Source organism: Acomys minous (genome assembly GCF_964271855.1).
Source record: "Acomys minous genome assembly, chromosome: 14".
Classification (NCBI taxonomy): Eukaryota; Metazoa; Chordata; class Mammalia; order Rodentia; family Muridae; genus Acomys; species Acomys minous.
This window is the reverse complement of record NC_140496.1, coordinates 28,670,013-28,680,096: the sequence shown is the minus strand read 5'-3', so window position 1 is coordinate 28,680,096 and position 10,084 is coordinate 28,670,013. Positions and strand designations below refer to the sequence as shown.

At 38.4% G+C, this 10,084-nt stretch overlaps 1 pseudogene across 1 annotated transcript; it reads left to right on the top strand.

Annotated features, from left to right (window-relative positions):
• Nucleotides 1–8,563: 8,563 nt before the first annotated feature.
• Nucleotides 8,564–9,550, top strand: LOC311583097 (Y-box-binding protein 1-like; annotated as a pseudogene). Its single transcript has one exon. The product of its transcript is annotated as a Y-box-binding protein 1-like (transcript).
• The last annotated feature ends 534 nt before the right edge of the window (nt 9,551–10,084 follow it).

The window sequence follows — 10,084 nt, the reverse complement described above, 5'->3', positions numbered from 1 at the left end:
GTTGAAGACATATGCTACTCTTGAATAAAGTACTGAAATCTGAGACACTAAAATAAAATAAAATAAAGAAAATTTCTCCAAACCACATTCACATGACAATGTAATGAAGATGTTTCTTTCTTCATCTGAGGTTCTCTCTTCCAAAATGACTATTTTTCTCAAGATGACAAAAATTAGACAGAGCAAGACCCTAGTGCTCATAATATAGATTCTACTTCTGCATAGCTATCTTAAATAGGAGCTTAACAATTTGGGTCAGAATTGTAAAACTATTACTATATTGCAGTGTTGGTAGCCTTGACTTTATAATACAAAAGCATAAACAATTTAATACCAAAATTTCAAATACCTTCTGAATAGTTTAAGTGCCTATGTTCTGGTGAAACCACGCAATAATGATACTTAGATAAAATTAATTATAAATTAGACTTAAAGGTCAGGTCAAATTAGTCTTAAAATTCTCAGTACACCTACAAAATTTCATATTGGATAAGAGAAGGTAATGCACTTGACTACAGCACTTACAACAATTCTGTTATTATTAACACAAGGTTAAAAACATGAAGCAAAAATTATAAAATGTATAACTGCATCCCAAAATGAAAATTTGAATACTAATAGTTCTTGGTCCTAGTAAAAATGACAAAAAGGACTTAAAATACCCATTAAGTTTTTAAATCTCTATATAAAACTGCATGGCAACAGAAATCTACATTTACATTTATTTAGGTCCATCCTAAAGGAATTTGACATGAAACTACATTCTCTAAAATTAAGCTGAGACAGGACACTGAAATATAAATGAAGACACACTGGAAGAAAAATGGAGGCACAAAATTGATTTTTGCAGTGCAGTCTCTGAGTTTCCTCATTTAATGGTTCTGTCTACTCTTATGTTTCACGATTTTCTCTGCCTAGAAAGCTTTTTAGAAGCCTCTATGGCAACGGCTTTATTTCAATAGAGACCCTCCCTATTTACAACAATATGTCTGAATATCAAACCGGTAAGGAGAAAACTGTAGAGGGCTGAAGGAGAGCGATGAGGATATTTAGCCTGACGGGAGAACTGGTTGGGTGAGTCTGTCTAAAGTCAATAGACTAGAGTGAAGTCAGACATTTTCCTTTGAGTTTATATAGGGATATTTGTGGAAGTAACCAAGATTCATAGAGGCATGGAAAGCCATAGAATAAAGAAACAGTGGGAATCAGGTACAGAGTATTAGTGGAAAATGTAGCCTAGAAGGAAGCAGGCATTAAATAGGGAGGAATGAGAAGCCCATGAAATCTGAAAATGTGGCCTTCTCTTGGCAGAGAACTGCTACAAGTTGCAATTTAAAACTGTGAGCATCAGTGGCACTGTATGTTATGACCCATACAATGTCTCTCCGTCCATGCCAGTGCTATCCTTTCTTGTATAACTTCATTTGTCAGGCCCAATTTCATATGTGTGTGTGTTTTCTGAACTTCGTGATTTTTCACATAATGCTTTCACTACAACTACTTATATTCTGTGCCATCCAGAGATGTTCAAAGTTCCCTGTATTCTGATATTTTCTTTAGGCTCCTCCAGGTAGATCAAAAGACATCTTATTCATGTTCCAACACTCCTTGCATTAACTTCTTTTACGCCAGAAGTAGTGTTGGTTACAACGAATATGAGTAAAACAGGATTGTTTTCTAATATGTGCATGTTTTTAACCAAAGAAAATGTTGTAGTCCCTATAAACTAAATGGTCTGTTTGTTTATGCGTCAGATCATAGATCACTTTCAGCCAACACTGTTCTTCTAGTTCCTTTCTTTCTCCACTGACGGGCATCACTAATCCAGCTAGCAGATTTCCATTGCATCAATCCAACATTTAAGACAAAACTCTCAACGCATCATAAATTGCAATCCGGTGAGAACTAAGGATGCTGCCAGTTCTTAAGCCTGACTAATATTTCAAAAATGGTGAGGGAACTACCAGAGGCTGTCACAACAAAATAGACCACTGCAACTTTTGATCGCTCATCATAACTAGATGGTAACAACATATTGCCGAAGATATCACATGCGTTGTACGCAGAAAGAGTTCCTGAATTGGGCCCTCTTGATGATGAGCTGTAAGTGAAACTTGGAATAGACCCTTTACTTGCCAAGTTACCTCTTGTCTATGTTTTATCAACGCAGCATAGAAATAAAATAATATAGTATCTGTGTCTTCATAGTACAGTGCTTCCCCCCCACCAACTGGAAAGTGGAAAGCTTGAGGAGTATAAAAATCCTTCCTCTTCTGAACATTGAGAAAACTTTAGTGTTTCTAGAAAATCATGGAAGTAAATTACATTACAGTATATGTAAATAATCTGCTTATCCAGCCATCGAAAATGACGTCTTCGAATCTGTGTTTTAGGAAGTTCATAAAAGGCTGGTGTATAAGGCCTATGATAAATACCATCAGACCTAATAACTCCTCAGAGTGAGGAAAGCATCACCCCCTGCTGTTCTGCATGTCCTGGTAGATGCTGGACACCTCTAGTCACTGAGCCTGAAGCAAGCACCTGTCTACCTGAAGGCCCGAGCACCATAGATCCAGAAGCAGGGTCCTCAGTGAGCATTGAACAAAGTACGCATTACAAATCTCTGGTCCAGCTGGGGATGCAGGACAAGAAGAAAGTATTTTTTTCCTTAATATGTGTTAATACTCTTCTGGGTGGACTGCCAGTGTCAGGCCACGTAGCAGTAGGGAGCTCAAGGTTCCAAGATCAAGTCCACTGGCAGTGGAGACTCGGATGAATCTGGTGGGTGCTTCAGGAACAGCCAGCAGATCTGCATCCCAGTAGGCAGAGATGAAAAGGAGAAGCTCACAGAGGCCAGGTGAGCTCTAGGGGCCAAATGGCAGTTCAGTGGTGGCCATGACAGTTCTGCAGTCAGGTCTGTGGGGGTCCAGCAATGTGGGAAAAAGGGAAACCCCTTTTCCCCAGTGCTACAGCTCAGAATAAACAGCTTTGTTGGATATCCTTTAGTGAAGTAAATGATACTTGCCATTTTATATCATGTGTAACAGGGACTTATAAACCTTGGGCAGTGGGGAGGAGCTTTGAGGACGAACGCTTCTCTGATTTATCTGTGATTTAGGATGCTGGCAATGCTCTATTTGATGAGGGAAGATAACAGGTAACAGGCTCCTGTGGCTGACCACCTGGACCCACCTAGGGGTTGCATCACATGCTGCTGACGCTAGCAGGGAAACAAGGAGAGAGCTTTGTCCCACACCTTCCACTCCCAGGATGGCATTTTAAATATCAAATCTGAGATATCTTGAGATTGAACACGCTTCATCTTGTTAGTCCCATGTAGGTCCCCTGCAGGCAAGGTCCATGAGCCCCACAATCTCCAGACAGCATTTTCTCTTATTTCCATTCTGAAGTAGCTTTGTCTATCCATGCCTGTCATATTTTATGGTGGCTTACAATACAAAATAGTGATAAAATTCATCTACACACGAATCATGGCCAAGTGGAAAAGCTCTGCAGAACACGATTTGAGATGTAATGAAGATCTATAGCTTGCTCTAACCAGGGGACCAGTGACTCTTCTAATTCCCATTGGTGCTTTTAAGGCAAGAAGAAAAGATTACATTCCCCACTGATGAGGTATAAAATCTCCTGGAGGTTACTGCCTTTCACAGAGTGGAGAGAGAGGTATAATGATTCATCCTAAAATTGTAGATGGTTATTTCATTTTTTTTAATTCTGAGTTTATAAGATCAATTGTGTGTACTAAGTAAAACCAATGAAACATTTTTCAACCTGTTAATCTAAATAGTTAACTCCAACTAAAGTTGGTGTGTAATCGCTTTCACAAATAAATATAGTGTGGAAACACATTTTAACTTTCTGATCAATTAAACTATGTATTGGCCTAAATAAGCACTTAGCAAAGACCTTGAAAAATGTGCTTTGTGCTCTGAAATGATCCATGTTTTTTGTTAATTTCCTGTGATTATATTTTCAGTTGCTGTGCTCTCTAATATTACTTGGTTACAAAGTAAAGAAGGCATAGTTTTCTTTTGCTGAGAAGAAAATATAGTTACTGGAAATTCATGAAATAAAGGGACACAGTTCAAAGAGCAACTTGAGAAGGCTCCTTAAACCCTTCTCTGGGTTCCAGCTGTGTCACAGAGGTGCCATAGCCAAGGACCACAGCAGACTCCTGCATGCCACGGTTACTTTTTGGATCTTCTCAGACTTCCCTATTTCCTCTACTTTCCAGCTCTTGTACTTGCACCAAATTTTTATTTTTAGTTATTGAGTCTTAATCTTATTTGCTCCTTAATGGAGTTGAAGTCTTTCAGTTTTTTCCAACTTACTTACTTATTTATTTATTTTGGTAAGAAAAATAATGAGTTTGCTACTGTCAGTCCTTTCTTATGACATAAAAGTAATAATCAGATTTTTAAAATTGAAGAAGGGAGGCAGAGATAAGTATTTCAGAAGAATATAGAAGAACTCTATCATCTACACCATAAAGTTGAGTAATTACAACCTTTACAGATCACTGCATCCAGGATGATTAACAGAATAGAAATTGAGGGTTTGCCCCTCACATCAATTTTAACATCTAATTCTTGCTTTGATTATTGTATTTTCAACTGCCTTTCCATGTGCATTTATCAAGATAATTCAGCACAGTCATTGTCAAATCTGCCAATATATGCATATATATGTATATACATATATGTAAAATATGACTATCTTTCTAAATTCCCTTATATCATTGAAAATATAAATGGCCTCTTCTGAGGAGTAGAGAAGGGGAGACATGGGGAAGAGGGAGAGAGGGTGGGCCTAGGAGGAAAGGAAGGAAAGGGCTACAATTAGAAGGTAAAGTCAATAAATAAATAACAATTAGTTAAATAATTTTTAAAAGGAATTATAAGAGTTCTGAGTGCATTGTTCATCATTGATTGGTCTTTCCTAATGTTAAGCATCCAGCATCAAGTATGTGTGTGTGTGTGTGTGACGTGTATACATATACACATATACATACATATATACATATATATGCATATGTACATCTGAGTAAGAAATCTTGGAATTATAAGCTTCTTTAAAAAAAAAACAAATTTTCTCAAGGCTAGAGAGATGGCTCAATAGTTAAAAACACTGGCTGCTTTCCCAGAGGACCTGGGTTCAATTCCCAGCACCCACATGGCAGCCACAACTATCTGTAATTTCAGTTCTAGGGGATCTGAAACCTTACATGCAGACTAAACACCAATGCTCATACATAAAAAGAAATTTTTAAATACTAAAAAGCCCCCTGAGTTTCCTCATGGACAGAATGAGGAGCACTGGCAAACGTTTGTTGAAGACAGAAATAATATTACAGAGAAGAGAGGGGAGCTTGAGACTAGGAAGCAATTAGACAGTGAAAGAGCTGGAAGTACCAATTCTTAGACATAAGGGCTCGGAGAACTCTTCTAGAGGAAGGTAATACAATAGAGTTGCTGTTGTGAGTCTCATTTGGAGGTTGTTTCGTTTCCCTTCTAGAATCACCCAGCTCCTCCCTACCCCAACACCATCACCGTACAGAGTTGCTTAAGGCCCCATAACCATATCGCCTACTTTACCAGGCTTCTTCAGAAAAGAATTTACCACTCATCCTATTGAACACAACCGTGTTAAGGACTCCTTATCTACACACGGGAGTTTCAAACAGCCAGCACTACACACAGAGAAACCCTGTTTCAAAACAATAACAACAACAAGAAGAAAACAACAGAAACCAGCAGAAGCCAGCAGTATGTAAAGTCGGTCAACCACAAAACAAGCAGTAACGAAACTCTAGTAGCCCCAGGAGTAAAAAAGATGTATGCTGCATAATTCCCATGTGATTGGTGAATTTTAGTTTATTTTAGCATGTTTTTACAGTGGCTCGAAGGTAGTATAAATAGTTATCTTTGTTAGTTCTAGCTAGGGGCAACAGTAGTTTTATTACTCTACTTGCTTGATCCTTAAGAAATGTATATTTTCTTTCATATTTTTCTCTCACAAAAAAATTAAACATTATCTTTTCTGAATGCAAATAAATTTGAATGTTGATTCATTATATTTTATCTAGGTGAATACATTACATTGTTTCTTCCTATTGAGTGGGTGCTGTTTTCAGCTTAGACACTAAAGAGCCTGCCAAGAGGTACACAAGTATTTTATACTCTTTTAATTCAAACATAGTTACCCATAATTAAAATCAGTTAGATGACTCTTAAGAGAAGTAAGTTGTTATTATGATTGGCAGGTTTTGTACCTTTGACAATATCTTATGACATATGCCTGGGTAGTGCGCTGAGACTATCTTCTGTACTCTCAGGGTTATAATGAGAATATGTTGAATTCTGGTTGTGTAATTACATTCAATTTTTTACATAACAATGATCAATATTGCTTTCACTAACTATAAGCAATCTTCAAGTGTTCATTTTATAAAATAAAAATATATTGTCTTGTAGAAGGAAATACATTGACAAACTACATTTTCTTCTTCAAACTATGTTTTCAGACTGAGCAGTGGCACACAACTTTAATCCCAGCACTTGGGAGGCAGACAGAGGTAGATCTCTGTGCATTTGAGGCCGGCCTGGTGTACGGAGTTGGTTCCAGGACAGTCAATGCTACACAGAGAAGCCCAGTCTCAAAAACAAACAAACAAACAAACAAACAAAAACAAAACAAACACAAAACAAAACAAAAAAGTTATTGAATAACAGGTATTATAAATTCATGAAGATGACGAATGAGAATGGGAAAGACACCAGTCTATGATATAAAAGCCACACTTTGCCCATCAGCACTGGATGGCAACTTTGCAAGCTATTTAGATTTTTGGGTTTCATCTGACAAGTAGAGAAGAGCACTTAGTGTTATGTGTTAAATTCTTCATGACTGTAATAACACCTGGAATAAGCAATTCATAAGAAGTTGGATTTATTCAGTCTTACTGTGTCTCAAGCAGCATCAGTCAAGATATACATCATCTACTCTTTCTCAGGCAAAATGAGGCAGAGCATGGTGGTGGAAGGGCATGAAAGAGCAAGCTGCTCACCCAGCGAATGCAAGGAAACAAATGCAGAAAAGGAAATGAGGACTTAGGGCATATTTTCAGAGACTGTAACAAGTGATCTCCTCTCTCTGATTAAGGCACTGTCTACAGAATCCTCCAAGTCCAAATAATTCTGCCACTTTATTATTTGATCTCTGCAATTTGTCCACGGAGAAGGTCTGGGTCCTGAAGGTCCAGTCAATTTCCGGAAACCTATTCCGTGAAAAAAAAACAAAAACAAAAAAAACAAAAAAACCAAACACAAACAAGCCTCGAAATTACACTTCCATAAGCAAAGTGGAATGTTGAAAGTTTGATTATGGCACAAAATTTTCTACATCAAAAAAAAAAAACCTTTGTGGAAGAAAACCCAGGCTGTACGCCATTTAAGAACTCAGCAAAGCTTTGATAAGGGAAAATTCCGTTTAAACTGGGAAGGAAAAGCGTAGAGACGGTCACATAAAGTATTTAGTGGCTAGCACTCACTCTGCCTAAAGAAATCAGTTGTTTTTTCAGTCCCCATTTCAGTCAGCCAGAATGTTCCCCAAGGCCAGGAGCAAAGCCAGCCTGACACCCCAGGTGAAGATCATTAGCAACACCGTGGCATCCATTCTGAGTTCCCCCATGCCGCACCTGTGACTGTTTCAGCAGGTGTGACATCATATGCTTCTCAAGGCGTGCAGGGTGCGTTCCAAGTGGACATGTGGATACACACCTGTCCATGTTTTAAGGCCCTTGAGGAAAAACTGACTTCCGCAAAGTAGGGCATAGTCATGACATCCGCATGGCAGTGGCTGTATCAAAGGAAGTGTTCCACAATCCTATGTGGGTGGCATTGAACATCAGAGGAGAGTTGCATTTTGTCAATGCACATTTGATAATATTCCAGGTGTTGTAGAGGTCTTACAATTGAAAAGGAAAAAAAATAATCCATTTAAACGCGAGTCTTGTACTTAAATGCACTTGTTTTTTAGTGTAATTATTAGAAGACATCCCTCTTCTAATTGTTTATTATTTAAATTAGTTAACTATTGTTTTTAAGTTCATTTACTGTCTGAGTGATTATTGCAAGGTGACATCTGTATTACAAGGAACACTTCTTCTTAGTGTTAGGAAATGTAGAACAAACTAAGTCCATCTGTATATTGATGATCCATCCTTGCCTGGCAGCCAGCAAGGCCTTTGATGTCTCTACATAGTCACTTGGTCATCTCCTGTTCTCAACGTGTAAATTTACTCTCTTCTTTCTCAAATCTTTACTAGGATCTCTCCCTGTCTCTTTGTTTTTCTCTCTGCCTCTTTCCCTCCTTCCTTCCACAATTTCTCTCCTTCCTCTTCATGATTATATGCCACATATTACAAGGAAAAATTAGAAAATTCAAAACGGTTAGAATGCCGGATTTACTGTCTCACACAATTAACTGAAATATTTGTAACCAGGAGGTCACAAGATTAGCAAATGAATTAAATACTCCAGAAATGACTTTTTGGTTTCCAAAATCATATTGGAAGAAGCAGAGTAGTGTCAACCCGGGCAGCCTCACATTGGGGGTACTCTCCAGCAGGGACAAGAAGGTCATCGCAAGGAAGGTTTTGGGAACAGTAAAATGGTTCAATGTAAGGAACGGATACGGTTTCATCAACAGGAATGACACCAAGGAAGACGTATTTGTGCATCATGCGGCCATAAAGAAGAATAACCCCAGTAAGTGCCTTCGCAGTGTAGGAGATGAACACACTGTGGAGTTTGATGTTGTTGACTGAAAAGGGTGCGGAGGCAGCAAATGTTACAGGCCCTGGTAGAGTTCCAGTTCAAGGCAGTAAATACGCAGGCCGATTGTCACCATTATAGATGCTAGCCAGGTCATAGGCGTCCTCCATGCAATTACCAGCAAAACTACCAGAATAGTTAGAGTGGAGAAAATACTGAGAGATCAGAAAGTGCTCCTGGAGGCCAGGCCAAACATCACCAGCTCTATCCTAGGCGAAGGCTCCCATCTTACTGCTTTCAGAGACCCTATGGGCGTCAACCACAGTATTCTAAACCGCGTGTGCAAGAAGTGCTGGAGGGTGTTGACAAGCAGGGTGAAGGAGAGCAAGGTAGACCAGTGAGACAGAATATGGATCGCGGTTACAGACCACGATTCCGCAGGGGCCCTCCTCGCCAAAGATAGCCTAGATAGGATGGCAGTGAAGAAGACAAGGAAAATCAAGGAGATGAGACCCAAAGTCAACAGCCACCTCAACGTCGGTATCGCCACAACCTCAATTACCGACGCAGACGCCCAGAGAACCCCAAACCACAAGATGGCAAAGAGGCAAAAGCAGCTGATCCGCCAGCTGAGAATTAGTCGGCTCCTGAGGCTGAGCAGGGCAGGGCTGAGTAAATGCGGGCTTACCATCAGTACTAGCATCCAGTTTGGTCATTCAACATGAAGAAATGAATATGAAATTCCAGCAATAAGAAATGAACAAAGATTGGAGCTGAAGACATGAAATGCTTGCTTTTTTGCCCGTTGACCAGAGATACACTAGAACTATCTGCATTATCTATGCAACATAAGGTTTTTAATATTTTTACCTAAAGATGTCTCTTTTTGTTAATGACAAACATGTTTTTAAGGGAAAAAAGGCTTAGCTTTTCCTTAATACAACTTTAATGGCTTTTAAAGTTTTATATCTGGTAAAGTTGAGATTTTTAATTTGTAATAAAAATTTGCAACTTGATTTTAAAAAAAGCCAACAAACTACAAGCGCCTTTATATAAATGTCTTAAATAAATGTCTTAAATAATAATAATAATAATTAATAATACCAATAATAATATAATAAATAGAAGAAGAAAAGAAAAAGCAGAATTATTATGCTTTTGAAGGAGATTAGTGATTAATGAAAAATAATTACAGAAAGGGAGTGATGCCATTGACTATCATGCGCCTATCAGAGTACTCCATGTTATTTGTTTTGTTTTTTTTTTTCCAGAGAGAGAAATTTGGTCTT